Genomic DNA, 18,670 nt, shown 5'->3' with positions numbered 1-18,670 from the left:
TAGATCCAGAACAAATGAACCAAAGTCAATGTTGTTACTCCCGATTTACATGTGAGTGACTAGGAGCAAGATCTGGCCGCAAGCTTTTTAGGCCTCAGTCATACAATCTGATTCATGCAGGCTGACTCTTATGATGATGTGGAGTCTCATTTTGGGACTCAGTGTGGGTGCCAAATGGCAGGACTGGAGCCTTAGTTTAATCATTCCATGGTATCTATGCCCTTCAGACATTTAATAGGCTGACAAAGAGCAGCTTCCATTTTAGAGTCCACAGAATAGTTTCTTCAGACTGAATGCCTATGACACTGAAGAGACTATTCTGTAGACACTAGAAATGGAAGCTCCTACAGAATAGAAAGATCTATTCTGTTGGAGTATGTCTATACTTGCTCCCTAGTTCGAGCTAGGGATGCAAATGTAGGCGACCGAAATTGCTAATGAAGCGGGGATTTAAATATCCTGTGCTTCATTACCATGATCTCGCCAGCGCGTCAGTCCGCTCGCCTGCTGATTCGAAAGTGAAAGTGCGCTCCTGGACGCGTTAGTTCTAACCAAATCCCTTGGTTCGAACTAATCAAAAAATGAGGAGGTTTGGTTCGAACTAACGCATCCAGAAGCACACTTACACTTTCGAATCAGCTGGCAAGCAAAGTAACGCACCGGCAAGATCATGCTAATGAAGCACGGGATATTTAAATTCCCGCATCATTAGCAATTTCGGTTGCCTACATTTGCAGCCCTAGCTCGAACTAGGGAGCAAGTGTAGACATACCCATGGCTATATAACTTGTTTGAGCCACCAGAGGGAGTTCAACCATTGGGTCTGAGTTACTCTGATACCAAAAAGTGATTACTCAAATACACACACACACACTTCTCATTACTTGAGTCTTATAAAGCTACTTTAGGACTATGTTCTTTCAGGTATGTGCATGCACTACAGCTTGTTGCTTTCTGTATGAGAGCTGCAAACATGCACATCTGAGAACAGAATTTGGCTCTAAAAGACTAAAGTGCAAACTGATATAAAGCAAAACTTACTCAAAACTTGAACTGTACTTTTTTTTCCCTCTTTATTTGCCAGTTACAAGGAATGATGGGGAAATAAAGATACTGCAATAAACACTGGAAGAGAATTCCTTTTATTTTCCATGTACAAATTCAGGACCTGCTCCTGTAAATTATATTTGCAGAAGAACACTTACTTACACAGCAATGTCCTATTGATGTCCTGTGGTAATGGCTCTTGTTAAACAAATGATCATTAAAATATCCACCAAAATAATTATGCTATAGGCTTTAAGGCCAGAAGGGACCATCATGATCACATGGTCTGAATCTCCTGTATGTTGCAGGCCATAAAGCCTCACCCACCAACTCCCATAACCTCTGGCTGAGTTATGGCAGACCTTAAATCATGATTTAAAGACTTCAAGTTAAAGAGAGACTCCACTATTTACACTAATTACACCTGCAATGCTCCCATACCCATGAGGTAGAAAAGGCTGGAGGGAGTCCAGAATCTCTGCCATATATGGGTCAGGATGGATTTTTCCCTGGTCAGATAAGCAATCAGACCTTGAGCATAAGGGAAAGACCCATCTGTCAGACACCAGAGAAAAAACGTGCTATAGTATTTCAGAGCCATCGCACATCTAGTGTCCCATCATGTTATAATATGATTAGAGACAGTGGTGCTGTTATATATAATCTTCCAAGTATTTTTTTCTTAGCATGAGAGCAAATGTTCATCCTTAGGATGGCAGGTTACATGGTAATGGTTTGGTTATTTAAGATCATGGGTAGAAGGAGCCATGGACAGGCAGCAGGTCATTCATTCTTGGCCATTGTTTCTGATTAAAGTCTATTCCAGAGGTGGAGTTTCTCCCTGGAAATTTGAGATCCTTGGAAGGGTTCTGCCTGCTCTTTGTACAAGTCTGTTTCAGGACTGGTGTATAAGTAACTACAAATAAGTTACACTAAAAATATACCATGACTTATTTCCATTAGAAATCAGATATGTCAGGCCATTAATCTGCTACTGTTCTCCAGACCATTCTCTAATCAAAATCTCAAGTGATAAAAATCTATAGAATACTGAAACTCGATAAACAAACAAGCCTTCACCGCAGGGTAAGTATTCAAAGCCTGCCAGAAACAATAAAAGAATAGAAGTGAGCAGTCACCATCTCAAAGTGATCGAAACAGCACAAGGATGAATTATGTATAGAATCTTAGCACAAGTCTGAGCACAGCAAACATGTTACAGTTGATTTCCATTAACATGGTATTAAAGCATACCAAAAAAACTCCAAGTACTGGAGAGTTCGTCAAAGTTTATCTAGAATATCTTCTAAACGTCAGCAGTTTACCATGCTAGCTGGACAAGTTCCAGTAAGGAAGGTGAATATGTTGCACCATTCTTATGAGATTAGAAAACAAGCTAGTATTTTACTATCTTTTAATTATTATAATTGACCTATCATTTAACATGTTTTGGTAATTCCAATGGCATTTAGCAACAACATTTCAGTGGGAAGAGGGCATTTGCGTTATTTGTCCAAACTAGTTTACAGATTTGGAGACACTGACTAAGATTATGTAATTACGAAATGGCAGTGCCTGCTATTTTAATTAATAAACAATTATATTCAATTCTTTGTAGTTCCATGGGACCTTTCATCTGAGGACATTATAAACTTTAACTAATTAATCCTCAGATCACCCCTGTGATGTAGATAAAGAGTATATACAGATCACTTCACCCACTATTAAAAGTCAGCCACCCCTGGGGTGGAAGGCACTAGTTGTTTAACAGCCATACAAGATATGAAATAAATGAATATTGCATCAAATGGTGAGACTAGAATTTGCAGGGTTGTATGTACATTTAATGTCACTCAACTGGTAGTTGACCGAGATACTTTTCTACTTTAGAACACCAAATTCAACTGACCCTCCAAACCAGTTGAGGTTTGTTTGTCAACTTATGGACCCTTTCCTATGTTTCTTTGAGACAAATCATCTATTGAAATGATGGGTGGTTTCTTATAAAGAGAGAGACAGAGAGCACCTCCAGACTATAAGGTTGTCATATTTTATGCCCAAACTTCTTGAAAGTGTACACTGAACACTTGAAAAGATCAAATACTTTCAGAATATAACATACAAAACAAAAAGGCCCAATATTTGCCCTTATATTTATATTGCAACTGTTTCCCATTGGTGAGCTAAATGAGACAAAATTAAGATCAAAACAATTTAAAAAACAAACACAGCTCCTTAAATGTATTATTCTATATACTTTAAGAACAAAACATACTTCTAAGTAAAAAGCAGAATCTAATATGTGAATATGGTCAACTGTATTTTTATTATAGATTTGTCTGTCTTGAGTTTTATTAGGAAATTAAAATGAATAGCCTCAGAGCATTGATGCTGTCCATTACAATAATATATTTACATATTATTCATAGCAAATAGTGTAAAGATAGGCAATCATGTACCTGCATCATGCCTTGGTTTCCCCATCTCTAAAATGGGGATGATATTAGTTTTTGATTTGATATTCAATGCAATTGTATAGCTGTATGTTTGGCATTTTGTGGTTGGACAATATTAAAATAAGTTCTATATCAATTCGCATTTTCCCAGAATAGGAAGTGTATGTTAGCTGCATGTGTTTCTATTGGTGGTGCACATCTGCACATACTTTGGTGCACATAACAAAGTTTGTTCTGCACAAGGATGGAAAAACTTTGAGAGAGCATTGGTCAGGATACCACCCCTCAGAAACTGGACTGTAATGTGTTGGAATGATAACAAAACTCAAATATTTCTAGAGGCATAGCAAATTACAAGATGTTCTTTGGTACTTTTCTTCCTAATTGTGGGTAACAAACTTAGTTGAACACTGAGCTGTGGTCTACACTAGGGAGCTATTTCAAAATTACCCCCCTTATTTCGAAATAATAAGAGGCACGTCCACGCTACCAAGAGATTATTTCAAAATCTGTACTCCTGCTTTCCTCGGGGAATAACCTTATTTTAAATAGTTATTTTGGGAGTTATTTCGAATTTAATTATTTTGAAGTAATTTCCTAGTATAGATATGCTGTGGGAGTGTGTGTGGAAGATGAGACACTGTAGCTATTTGCCAAGAAAACCTAAAGATACCATAAAGGAAGCAGCCATGAGGTGGCCAATAGTGGACCTTTATGAAGTGAACATACCCCCGGGAAGCAAGTGTATGGGCACGTGTGAAGCTGTAATAGAGCCAATGGGAAGAAGCTGCTGTGAACAACTGAGCTGGTTCTAGGGCAACTGGGGCACAGAAAGTATTTTCCCTGGAAAAATCATGGAAGGGATCCTTGAGAAATCCATTTTGAGGCACTTGGAAGAGGGGAAAGTGATCAAGAATAGTCAGCATAGATTCACAAAGGGCAAGTCGTGCCTGACCAATCTGATTAGCTTCTATGATGAGGTAACTGGCTCTGTAGACATGGGAAAATCAGTGGATTAGCTATACCTTGACTTTAGCAAGGCTTTTGATACGGTCTCCCAAAATATTCTTGCCAGAAAGTTAAGGGAATGTGGATTGGATAAATGGGTGGTAAGATGGATAGAAAGCTGGCTAGAAGGTCAGGCCTAACAAGTAGTGATCAATGGATGACAGTCGGTGTCTAGCGGAGTGCCCCAAGATTCGGTTCTAGGACCGGTTTTATTCAATATCTTTATTAATGACCTGGATGAGGGGATGGATTGCACCCTCAGCAAGTTTACAGATGACACTAAGGGTATGTCTAGACTACATGCCTCTGTCAGCAGAGGCATGTTTCACAAGGCATAAGGGAGCGGTCTACAAAGGCTTCCCTTGTCGACCGATCTGCGTCTTGACTGCTGCGCTGTGCCGACAATCAGCTGATCCAGCACAAGCCAGGGATATTTAAATCCCTGCTTCACTGACTACGTCGGGTAGCTTATTTTACATGCCTCTTCCGACAGAGGCATATAGTCTAGACATACCCTCAGCTAGGGAGAGAGGTAGATACACTCGAGGGCAGAGATAGGGTCCAGAGTGACTTAGACAAATTGGAGGATTGGGCCACCAGAAATCTGATGAGGCTCAACAAGGACAAATGCGGAGTCCTGCACTTGGGACGAAAGAATCCCAAGCATTGTTACAGTCTGGGGACCAACCAGCTAAATAGTAGTTCAGCAGAAAAGGACCTGGGGATTACAGTGGATGAGAAGCTGGATATGAGTCAACTGTGTGCCCTTGTAGCCAAGAAGGCTAATGGCATATTAGGTTGCATTAGGAGGAGCATTGCCAGCAGCAGATCCAGAGATGTGATTATTCCCCTTTATTCGGCTCTGGTGAGGCCACATCTGGAGTATTGTGTCCAGTTCTGGGTCCCCCACTACAAAAGGATGTGGACACATTGGAGAGGATCCAGCAGAGGACAACCAAAATGATTAGAGGGCTGGAGCATATGACCTACAAGGAGAGGCTGAGGGAGTTGGGTCTGTTTAGTCTACAGAAGCAAAGAGTGAGGGGGGATTTGATAGCAGCCTTCAACTTCCTGAAGGGAGGTTCCAAAGAGGATGGAGAGAGGCTGTTTTCAGTAGTGATGGATAGCAGAACAAGTAACAATGGTCTCAAATTGTGGTGGGAGAGGTCCAGGTTGGATATTAGGAAAAACAATTTCACTAGGAGAGTGGGGAAGCACTAGAATAGGTTACCTTGGGAAGTAGTGGAGTCTCTATCCCTAGAGATTTTTAAGTCTCGGCTTGACAAATCCCTGTCTGGGTTGATTTAGTTGGGATTGGTCCTGCCTTGGGCAGGGGGCTGGACTTGATGACCTCCTGAAGTCTCTTCCAGCTCTATGATTCTATGAGCGTAAGCCAGGTAGGTGCTAGATCGGTAACTATTGAATAATATAGTGAAAGGGAGACTGAAAAAGGATAATGTGATCCCTGAAACCAAAGGGAAGCGGACAGGGCTGTAAACAGAGAAACTGATGCAGGAAGTTTTCCAGATCTTTAAAGGGCCAGTAGCATGGAGCCTTAAAGGGGCTGTGCATCACTATCAGTCATCCAATGTATAAGTGAGCAGTGTGTAACTTTGATTTAAAAGATTCTCCCAAGCCCAAATAAGCTTGCCTCTTCCTAATGATTGTACAGGGTGCAAATGTCAGTGTGTGGCCATGAGGAATGAGTGACTTAGAAGGAAATGGTAAAAAAGTCAAAGTTTGAGAGCTGAATAAGTTAGTGATGTAGCCATTGAAGTCTAGGGGAAGTTCAGTCAGACAAGATGCTTCTTCATCTCCTTAGCTCTGAGATTTTGTAATTACATACCACAAATTATCCTACCCTGATTTTAAGATAAACAGTAATAATATCTCAGATTTAGAGTGAAGCACCAAAAGTAATTTGACAGAAGTTTTTTTTATCTATCTTGACTGCAGATGATAAATTATTACTGTTTCTCTGTCTGTGTGTTGTACCCTGAAATGCTATTCTGGTGCTGCAGGATAAATCTCATTTCCACTCCTGCTCCCAATTTAAATAGACCAGGGACGGGGAACCTATGGCAGATTTGGCCCTGGTTTGCTTGGATCTGATCCCCAAGGCTCAGGGCTCCCCCCAGAATCTGGGAATCAGCGCTGGTGCTCCAGGTCTGTGGCCCCCTCCTGCCCAGCCTGCTTCTGCACCCTTCCAATCTCCCAGATCCAGAAACCCCACACACCACAAGCCTGCTTTCCACAGCCCCCCTCACACACTGAACCCCTCATTTTTGGTCCTATCCCAGAGCCTAGAGGGGCCCACAAAATCTACCAGCCTGTGTTCCTCTAAACTCTGGTGTGCAAGAGGAATGTGGGGAGTGTCTTTCTGCTTCTCAGTCAGAGGCCACATCAGTGAGGGGGGGGGGTTACTTAATTTTATTTTATTTTGAGTGACCCCCCTACTGATTTCTCAATGGGTCAGCAGCCCCTGACCCAAAAAGGTTTCCCACCCCAATATACCTTTCAAAATATCAGTTTTCTAAATTGTAAGTGTTTAAATGGAAATGAGTAGAGAAAGCAGTTCAAAGAAAAGCAGCAACACATATTGTCAGCAAAACACAATTTCTTTATCCAGTATTACTAATGCATGACCTCTGTATGACTTTTCTGAACTTGACTGTACTTATTGCAGTTGGCACTGTGTAAAATTGTTTGAGGTCTTATTGCTCTAGCCAAATGAACTTGAAACTCTACTTGAAAAGAGCAGTGAAAATACAAGAGGGACAGGGTAAAGTAGACAAACAAGAGGCATGCAGCAGAAGATATGCCAACTAAAATGTTTATTAAAGAGATTATACACTGTTCATTTTCCTGTAATTGCCAGAAATTGAAGCATTGCTTTTAAAACACATAAAATAATAAGACAGAAAAGGATATTATGTATTCAATATAATATAGTTATTAAATTTGCAAGGGCATTGCAGGACATAGTCTTACTAGTTAATGAAGATCACTAATCTTAGATATGTTTTGTAGAATGAAGGTACAGGTAAAATCTAATGCTATGTCTACACAGCAGCATTGTTTAGAAATAACTGATGTTATTCCAAAATAACAAAATCCATGCCTACACTACAAGCAGCTATTTCCACATAATGTTGAAATAATATCAAGTTGCAAGACTCCTTCTTCTGACTCCTGTAACCCTTGGAGCTGGAAGAAGAGTGCTCTTTCTCGGACTTCCTGCTGTGTAGATAGCACCAAAAGCCGAAATAAGCTATTTCGACTTAAGCCTCGCAATTCATAGAATCATAGAACTGGAAGGGACCTCAAGAGGTCATCGAGTCCATTCCCCCACCCTCAAGGCAGGACCAAGCTCCGTCTACACCATCCCTGACAGATGTCTATCTAACCTGTTCTTAAATATCTCCAGAGAGGGAGATTCCACCACCTCCCTTGGCAATTTATTCCAATATTTGACCACCCTGACAGTTAGGAATTTTTTCCTAATGTCCAATCTAAACCTCCCCTGCTGCACTTTAAGCCCATTACTCCTTGTCCTGTCCTCAGAAACCAAGAGGAACAAATTTTCTCCTTCCTCCTTGTGACACCCTTTTAGATATTTGAAAACCGCCATCATGTCCCCCCTTAATCTTCTTTCTCCAAACTAAATAAGCCCAGTTCATGAAGCCTGGCTTCATAGGTCATGTTCTCTAGACCTTTAATCATTCTTGTCACTCTTCTCTGTACCCTTTCCAATTTCTCCACATCTTTCTTGAAATGTGGCGCCCAGAACTGGACACAGTACTCCAGCTGAGGCCTAACTAGTGCAGAGTAGAGCGGCAGAATGACTTCACGAGTTTTGCTTACAACACACCTGTTGATACAACCTAGAATCATATTTGCTTTTTTTGCAACAGCATCACACTGTTGACTCATATTCAACTTGTGGTCCACTATGACCCTGGATCCCTTTCCGCCATGCTCCTTCCTATACAGTCGCTTCCCATCTTGTATGTATGGAACTGATTGTTCCTTCCTAAGTGGAGCACTTTGCATTTCTCTTTATTAAACTTCATCCTGTTTACCTCTGACCATTTCTCTAACTTGCTAAGGTCATTTTGAATTATGTCCCTATCCTCCAAAGAAGTTGCAACCCCACCCAGTTTGGTATCATCTGCAAACTTAATAAGCGTACTCTCTATCCCAATATCTACATCATTGATGAAGATATTGAACAGTACAGGTCCCAAAACAGACCCTTGCGGAACTCCACTTGTTATCCCTTTCCAGCAGGATTTAGCACTGTTAACAACAACTCTCTGACTACGGTTATCCAGCCAATTATGCACCCCCCTTATCGTGGCCCTATCTACGTTATATTTGCCTAGTTTATCAATAAGAATATCATGCGAGACCGTATCAAATGCCTTACTAAAGTCTAGGTATATGACATCCACCGCTTCTCCCTTATCCACAAGGCTCGTTATCTTATCAAAGAAAGCTATCAGATTAGTTTGGCATGACTTGTTCTTCACAAACCCATGCTGGCTATTCCCTATCACTTTATTACCTTCCAAGTGTTTGCATATGATTTCCTTAATTACCTGCTCCATTATCTTCCCTGGGACAGACATTAAACTGACAGGTCTGTAGTTTCCTGGGTTGTTCTTATTCCCCTTTGTATAGATGGGCACAATATTTGCCCTTTTCCAGTCTTCTGGAATCTCCCCTGTCTTCCATGATTTTTCAAAGATCATAGCTAAAGGCTCAGATACCTCCTCTATCAGCTCCTTGAATATCCTGGGATGCATTTCATCAGGACCTGGTGATTTGCTGACATCTAACTTTCCTAAGTGATTTTTAACTTGTTCTTTGTGTATCCTATCTTCTAAACTTACCCTCTCTCTGCTTGTATTCACTACGTTAGGCACACCTCCAGACTTCTCAGTGAAGACCGAAACAAAGAAGTCATTGAGCATCTCTGCCATTTCCAAGTTTCCTGTTACTGCTTCTCCCTCCTCACTGAGCAGTGGGCCTACCCTGTCCTTGGTCTTCCTCTTGCTTCTAATGTATTTATAAAAGGTCTTCTTGTTTCCCTTTATGCCTGTAGCTAGTTTGATCTCATTTTGTGCCTTTGCCTTTCTAATCTTGCCCCTGCATTCCCGTGTTGCTTGCCTATATTCATCCTTTGTTATTTGTCCTAGTTTCCATTTTTTATAGGACTCCTTTTTTATTTTGAGATCATGCAAGATCTCATTGTTAAGCCAAGCTGCTCTTTTGCCGTATTTTCTATCTTTCCTACACAGCGGAATTGTTTGCTTTTGGGCCCTTAACGTCCCTTTGAAATACTTCCAACTCTCTTCAGTTGTTTTTCCCTTCAGTCTTGCTTCCCATGGGACCTTACCTACAAGTTCTCTGACAAGTTGATGTAGTTCAAGTTGACGTAGTTCAAGTTGCGTACCTTATTTTGGCTTTAGGCCTGCTATGTAGACGTGCCCAAGAAGGGTAACACAAAAGGCAAAACTACAGGGTAAAGCTGAGAAGGACTTTATGGAGTTGACTATGAAAAGGATGAAGTGAGCACCATGTGGACAAGGAGTGGATTAATATTGGGATTTTGTGGTGACAAATATATTGGAGAGTGCTGAAAAAGTTGTGGGTGAATCAAAAAGAAACTTGGTAGTGGAACAAAGTAGTACAGGAAGTGACAAAAGAATAAGTTAAACTCTAGCAAAGGAGTATAAGCAAATGAGATAGAGGAATGCAAAGATGGGAAAAAATTGGCTTTAAATAGAGTTGCAAAAATAAAAGCAAAGATCTCAAAGAGCTTTACATAAGACTTGGGACAAAAGAAGAGGCAAAAGAAGTATAAAGACTGATGAAAATTCAGAACAGAAGTCCTAGAGACATAAAAGAAGAAACGTATATGATGTTGACCAATAAAAGATCAACAGAAAAGGAATTTTGAACAGTTTTTAAATGAAGAAAAGAGAACGATGCAACTTCAAAATTATGAGTTTGGGTGTAATGGAGTTTATAACAACAAATGAAGTGGCAAATGCTATAAAAGAAAGAAAAAATAATAATGTCCTAAGCCCAGATAAAATTCTTATTTCCACCTGCTGACATCCCTGCCTCATTCAGTCATGAAGGGAGAAAAGATACCAAATGGATGGAAGAGACATACAAAGGAAAAGGTGATGCTGGCAATTGCAAAAGTTGGAAACGTAAAGCTGATGTGTCATACAGTGAGACTGTGGGAGATTGCCATCTGGGACTATGTCTAGACTGCAGGCTTCTTTCAGCAGAAGCTTTTCCAGAAGAGATCTTCTGAAAAAACTTCTTCTGAAAGAGCCCATCCACACTGCCAAAGTGCATAAAAAAGAGATCTGCTTTTTTGAAAGATAGTCAACACTGAATGGGCGCTATCTTGCATTTCAACTGTGATTACTATGGATGGAGTAGCCACCTTTCGGAAAATGGCTTCTTCCTTGTAGAAAGAGGTTTACCAATGTCAGAAAACCCCCTCTGTTTTTTCTATTTTTTTTTCAAAAGAATGAGATTGCAGTGTGGATGTAAGTAAAGTTTTGTTGGTAAAACAGCCGTTTTTCTGAAAAAAAAAACCACCTCTGTAGTGTAGACATAGCCTGTGAGGGAGAAGAGGCAAAATAAATATTAGCACAAATCAACATGGCTTAATGCCAGAGAGATCAACAATAGATGCTCATCCTATAATTTGGGCTGGCTCAATGTTGTAGAGGCAGTGCAACCCACTGCTGTATGGAGAGATCAGTGGTAAGAATTTTAGCTTCATTGTGTGCTTCTGGGCCAGCAAAAGCTTTTGTTTTGGAAAATGGAAAGGAATGTTTGGCATCAGGATGGGGGTGTTGGGAATTTAGTATGAAATCTCAGGGTTCATCACTTGAGGCTTCAACACTTGTTCACCATTTCCTGGCTAACAAGTGCCCTGGGTGTCTGGCACCAAATCCATTACCAATTTGGGAGTGACTTGGGGGAAGCTCAGTCTTGAAAATGGGTGGGCAGCTAATTTAAAAAATTATAATTTAAGAAAGTCTATTGGCCTGGAATAATAGAATACTAGAGGTGGAAGGGACCTTGAGAGGTCATTGAGTCCAGTCTCCTGCCCTCATGGCAGGACCAAGCATCGTCTAGACCATCACTGATAGATGTCTATCTAACCTGCTCTTAAATATCTCCAGAGATGGAGATTCCACAACCTCCTTAGGCAATTTAATCCAAAGTTTAACTATCCTGACAGTTAGGAAGTTTTTCCTAATGTCCAACCAAAGCCTCCCTTGCCGCAGTTTAAGCTCATTGCTTCTTGTCCTATCCTCAGAGGCCAAGGAGAACAATTTCCTCCCTCCTCCGTGTGACACCGTTAGATACTTGAAACCACTATCTTGTCCCCTCTCGATCTTCTCTTTTCCAAACTAAACAAGCCCAATTCCTTCAACCTTCCCTCATAGGTCATGTTTTCTAGACCTTTAATCACTTTTGTTCTTCTTCTCTGGACTTTCTACAGTTTCTCCACATCTTTCTTTAAATGTGGTGCCCAGAACTGGACACAATACTCCAGCTGAGGCCTAATGAGAGCAGAGTAGAACAGAAGAATGACTTCTCATGTCTTGCTCACAACACTCCTATTAATGCATCCTAGAATCAGGTTTGCCTTTTTTGCAACAGTATCACTCTGTTGACTCATATTTAGCTTGTGGTCCACTATGATCCCTATGATTAATAGATGTAACTAACAGTCAAGGAATGTTACTCCTACAGTGTGTTCATTATGCACTTGATAATCTCTATTGGTAGGACAATGAAGTATGGAATATATAAAATGCCATCTGTTGGATTTCTTTTCAATGGATTGGCTTTCTGATAGATCAGGAACTGCAGCTCAGCACCAAGAATGTGACAACATGTAATACCAAAGCATTCTGTGATTACGAATACTGAAGCCATTAAACATCAAGAGAGCATCAAATGATCTGAAGAAAGGGGTAAGCAGTGAGGTAGTAAAGTTTGCAGATGATACCAAACTGTTTAGGATAGTCAAGACAGAAGCAGACTGTGAGGGACTCCAAGAAGATCTCACCAAACTGAGTGATTGGGCAACAAAATGGCAAATGAAATTTAATGTGGATAAGTGTAAAGTAATGCACATCAGGAAAAATAACCCCAACTGTACGTACAGTATGATGGGGGCTAATTTGGCTACGACAAATCAGGAAAGAGATCTTGGAGTTATCGTGGACAGTTCTCTGAAAACTTCCACACAGAGTGCAGCAGCGGTCAAAAAGGCAAATAGGATGCTAGGAATTATTAGGAAAGGGATAGAAAATAAGACCCAGAATATCTTATTGCCCCGTATAAAACTATGGTACGCCCACATCTTGAATACTGTGTACAGATGTGGTCTCCTCACCTCAAAAAAGATATTTTGGCCTTGGAAAGGGTTCAGAAAAGGGCAACTAAAATGATTAGGGGTTTGGAATGGGTCCCATATGAGGAGAGGTTAAAGCGACTGGGACTTTTCAGTTTAGAAAAGAGGAGACTGAGGGGGGATATGATAGAGGTCTATAAAATCATGAGTGGTGTGGAGAGGGCTGATAAAGAAAAGTTATATATTAGTTCCCATAATAGAAGAACTAGAGGACACCAAATGAAATTAATGGGTAGCAGGTTTAAAACTAATAAAAGAAAGTTCTTCTTCACACAGCGTGTAGTCAACCTGTGGAACTCCTTGCCAGAGGAGGCTGTGAAGGCTAGGACTATAATAGAGTTTAAAGAGAAGCTGGATAAATTCATGGAGGTTAGGTCCATAAAAGGCTATTAGCCAGGGGATGAAATGGTGTCCTTGGCCTCTGTTTGTCAGAGGCTGGAGAGGGATGGCAGGAGACAAATCGCTTGATCATTGTCTTCGGTCCACCCTCTCTGGGGCACCTGGTGCTGGCCACTGTCGGCAGACAGGATACTGGGCTAGGTGGACCTTTGGTCTGACCCAGTACGGCTGTTCTTATGTTCTCATGTAAGAGGCACATCTGCAGTACTCCTTCCTAGACAGTCGCTTCCCATTCTGTATGTGTTAAACTGATTGTTCCCTCCAAAGTGGAGTACTTTGCATTTGTCATTATTAAACTTCCTCTTATTTACCTCAGACCGTTTCTCCAATTTGTCCAGATCATTTTGAATTATGACTCTTTCCTCTAAAGCCTTTGCAACCCCTCCCAGGCTTGGTATCATCATGAAACTCATCTTCTTTAAAAAACAACAACAACAACAACACCTTCACTACATTTGCAAGCCTACTGAGAACATACCTTTTTGCTAGTTTAAGATAAACCAACTCCTTCAAGAAAGGATTGGTTCTGGACAGGCATATTCTGGACAGGTAAACAAAAAAAAACCCTACAGAAACAGTATTTTTTCCATCTCTTAAGAGAGAAATCACACCTCTGTTTTACACAATTATTTAAATTGAAATAAAACCATCTTTGGAACTCCATTTTTACACACTACCTTGCTTGTCAGAAGGTGAGTTGAGAACCCTCTAAACTGTGATAATTTTTTAATTTCTGAACTCTTTGGCAATGTCTACTCTTCCCCATAGTTTGGACTATGGGCAAGCAAACAGTAGTGTGCACCAAAATGTAACCCCTTTTGAAAAGGGTTAAATTAATGTCAACTAGGCACCTTTGAGTTGGACCTGCAACTTCCAGATGGGGGACCTACAGCAAAGCACTTTGATGTGCACAGCTGTTCACATTCCTGTAGTCCAAAGTGCTGGGCAGTATGCACAAGCCCTTAATGTCTGTGTTCATCAGGCCTAGCATGATTATTTGCAGGGGTTAGTTTCAATGAGGTTCTGTGTCCCAGGTTTCTGGCATCTATTAATCCTAGGGCTCTACCTCTGCCCATGAAGGGTTGTGGGGGCTGCTCCTCCAGTGGTTCAAAGAACTCCTGGGTTGACAATGCACAGGGGCTGGGCTACCCAGGGAACCCTCACCACTGGCACCTGTGGCAGCCTCGTCCTCTTCTCCCATGGGCTGGGGGTTCCGGGGGGAGGGGGCTGCCTCCACCATGTGCAGCCCACAGCTTCAGATCATGTATCAGGTAGGATGTGCCTCCTGGGCAGGCAGGGTCAATAATAAAGCATGGGGCCACATGCAGGGGAACCAACTGCACACACCTCATGCCAGCCTGACGTTGATTTATCCAGCTTCAGTGTGTGATGCATTGCTGACTTTCACCCATGAATACACACACTGCATGGTATTTATAACACCATGTTTCAGGTACAAGACATTTCATTTAGCATAAATATTGCAAATCAAATCCAACTGCTGAGAAAAGAATAGAGTATAAATTCTGGCAAGCCAAATGTAAAAGTATAATTAGGCAGTCCAAAAAACAATATAAAGAGCAACTACTCAAAGATTCAAAAAGTAACAGCAAATATATATATATATATATATATATATATATATATATATATATATATATATATATATATATCTGTCAGAAGCAGAAAATCTGCTAAACAATCAGTAGGATCACTGGATGATCAAAGTGCTGAAGAAGTAGTACAGGAAGACAAGGCCAGTATGGAGAAGCAAAATGAATTATTTGCATCATTTTTCACTTCAGAGGATGGGAGGAACACTCCCACATATGAATCATTCTTTTTAAGTGATAAATCTGAGGAGCTGTCCCAGAGGTGTCAGTAGAAGAAGTTTGGAACAAACTGATAAACGCTATATCATCAGAACCGATGGTATTATCAAATTTGGCATTATTCCTCGTGGAATGAGGTTTACCAAATTCGAAATAAGCATACCACTATTGTGAATTAATTTTGAAATAGCAGTTTGGCTATGTAGACACTAGTTAAGTTATTTTGAATAACTTTGCTGTGTAGACATACTGCTAGTGTCCCTCTGGTGTTTTTAGGAATCTGTGTGAGAAGAACCATAAATTCTTACATAGCTTTTTTTATCTTACATAGCTTTTGCATATGGCCAGAAGTCTTTGTTACAAAGCTTGGTTCCCATTCCACTCAGTGGAAACATACTGATATCACAAGATGGAGACCAGCACCAGGTGACCTGGTCACAGGTCCCTATAGTGTCACACCAGCCACAGCTCAGAAGCTGTTTAGAGTATCCTCAGGAAGGCTCCTAAATGGAAGATAAGCTTTGTCTGAGGTCTTTTGTTTTCTCTAAAGTAAATGCACCCCTACTTCTCCAATCTTCTATCCTATGTCAGAGACCCCAACCCTCTGTTCTACCAACCATGGCGATGTCCAGATTCATTTCTCTGCTTTTCCACACAAGCACCTAGAAAGAACAGAATACCTTCCATGAACCATTAAATAGTATTGTCCTCCATCAAACCCCCTGCCGCCAAAAGCTATTTTTACCATACTCATAGGCCAACTGATGATGATTGGATAGATAGCCATTAAAATGTTTCTGATATTTGTCATATTGTGTACTTGTACAGTGTCTAGCAAAAAGGGCTCCACTCCTGACTAACAAATTTAGGTTCTACCATAATATAAATTACCAGTATTGAAGCCTACAATCAATTACATTGCCAAGAAACTCCATATGACTATGACTTTGAGTACAGGCAGTCCCCGGGTTACGTACAAGATAGGGACTATAGGTTTGTTCTTAAGTTGAATTTGTATGTAAGTCGGAACTGGTACATATTGTAGGGGAAACTCTAGCCAAACATTTCTCCAGAGCTCAGTTTTATTCTCCCACACCTCACTTCCCTCAGTCCTTTATTCTTAAGCTGAGGTGTCTGCTGAGAAAAGCCGCTCTGCGTCTCCCTGGTCTGCTGGGGGGGGAAGGGGGGGAAGAGGGCGCTAGCTTCGCGTCTCCCTGGTCTGCTGGGGAGAAGCAGCTAGTGCGAGGTTGCCTCACCCCGTTTGTAAGTAGGGATCCGATGTAACCCGGGGACTGCCTGCAGTGTAGAATCATAGAATCATAGAATAATAGGACTGGAAGGGACCTCGAGAGGTCATCGAGTCCAGCCCCCCGCCCTCAAGGCAGGATCAAGCTCCGTCTACACCATCCCTGACAGATGTCTATCTAACCTGTTCTTAAATATCTCCAGAGTGGGAGATTCCACCACCTCCCTTGGCAATTTATTCCAATATTTGACCACCCTGACAGTTAGGAATTTTTTCCTAATGTCCAATCTAAACCTCCCCTGCTGCACTTTAAGCCCATTACTCCTTGTCCTGTCCTCAGAAACCAAGAGGAACAAATTTTTTCCTTCCTCCTTGTGACACCCTTTTAGATATTTGAAAACCGCTATCATGTCCCCCCTTAATCTTCTTTTTTCCAAACTAAACAAGCCCAGTTCATGAAGCCTGGTTTCATAGGTCATGTTCTCTAAACCTTTAATCATTCTTGTCGCTCTTCTCTGTACCCTTTCCAATTTCTCCACATCTTTCTTGAAATGTGGTGCCCAGAACTGGACACGTAGGGATACGTCTCTTATCCTTTGCATATTTGTTTGTAAGATATACTTATGTATACAATTCAAGCAGTCTATTAACGTATACACTTTTCATCATATGGGCATACCCAGAAGGCTTATTGAAAGGGCAACTTAGTAGTGCTAAGGAGAGTATTGCAAACTTACAACAAAATGGGACCATCCTAGTACTAAAGATCCCTACCTATTAACAGATCTGCCACAGTTTCATTCTGTGATGTTGGGTGATTCAACTTAACGTCTCTGTACCTCTGTTTTTGCCACCTGTAAAATGTGGAGTATGACACTTTGAGGTCTACAGACAAAGTGTGCAAGCTGAGTTTGAATTATTTTTGCTTTATCTTCTGTTATATAATGAAACATGTTGCTGAAAACAGTTTGCCAATGAAATAGTGAATTTTAAGTAGTGTACATACAATGCATTAACAGGTTAAGATACTAAATAGTTGCTAACAAAGCAAAAATATTTCCTCAGTATAAAACAAGTGTATTGACACAGTCCCTGTGATCCTAGCCATACTATAAAGCCTGTCATTTTCTATTGTCTTATCATGACTTTGCAGGCAATGGAACGAGAGGGCTGATAAGAATTGTTTTATATTTTTTTCTTGTGCTTACTAATGTGTGAATGATAAACATTCATGTCCCTTATAAAGAATGGTTACATATAGCAACTGAGTTCTCTGAGAGGTTGTCTGTGCAAATCCCACTGTAGTGCACATGTGCCCCACTGATGTGAGATCAGAGTCTTTGAGGTTCTGTTGGACCCTGCCTGCTGTGTATGTCTTTGTGTAGCTATACCCAATAACATAAAGGGCAGAGTAGCCACAACTGTCCCTCAGTTCACTTGCTGACTCAGAATCCCAGATAACAAAGACAGAAAAAAGTGGGGATGAAAAGTAAGTCTAGGGATCTACACAGACAACAAACATCTCAGTGAACCATGGTTACTTAAGGTAAGTAACCAGTCTCTCTTTAAGTATGTGTCTGTGTGGCTCCCACTTCCGGTGACTGGAGCATAGTGACGCATTTGAAGGGCGGGATTGAGGAGTCGCAACTGCCACTAACTAAACAGTGACTGTGAGAGGATAATTCCGTGTAGCTGTCTTGCAAAGTTCAGACAGAAAGATGTTCCTGAAGCAGAGGTATCAGAGGGGTAGCCGTGTTCGTCTGAATCTGCAAAAGCGACGAGGAGTCCTGTGGCACCTTATAGACTAACTGAAGTGTAGGAGCATAAGCTTTCGTGGGCAAAGACCCACTTCGTCAGATGCATGTAGTGGAAATTTACAGAGGCAGGAATAAATATGCAGGCCAGGATCAGGCTGGAGATGACCAGGTGGATCCAATCAAGGAGGATGAGGCCCACTTCTAGCAGCTGATCTGGAGGTGTGAATTCCAAGAGAATAGAAGCTGCTTTTGTAGTTAGCAAGCCATTCACAGTCTTTGTTTAATCCAGAGTTGATTGTGTCAAACTTAAAGATGAACTGTAGCTCAGCAGTTTCTCTTTGAAGTCTGGTCCTGAAGTTTTTTTGCTGCAGGATGGCTACTTTTAGATCTGCAATTGTGTGTCCAGGAAGATTGAAGTGTTCCATCACAGGACCTAACCAGATCAGCCATACTGTCACTGGTAC

Source organism: Pelodiscus sinensis, chromosome 2 (assembly GCF_052426305.1).
Source record: "Pelodiscus sinensis isolate ZL-2025 chromosome 2, ASM5242630v1, whole genome shotgun sequence".
Classification (NCBI taxonomy): Eukaryota; Metazoa; Chordata; order Testudines; family Trionychidae; genus Pelodiscus; species Pelodiscus sinensis.
This window is presented reverse-complemented; position numbering follows the sequence as displayed.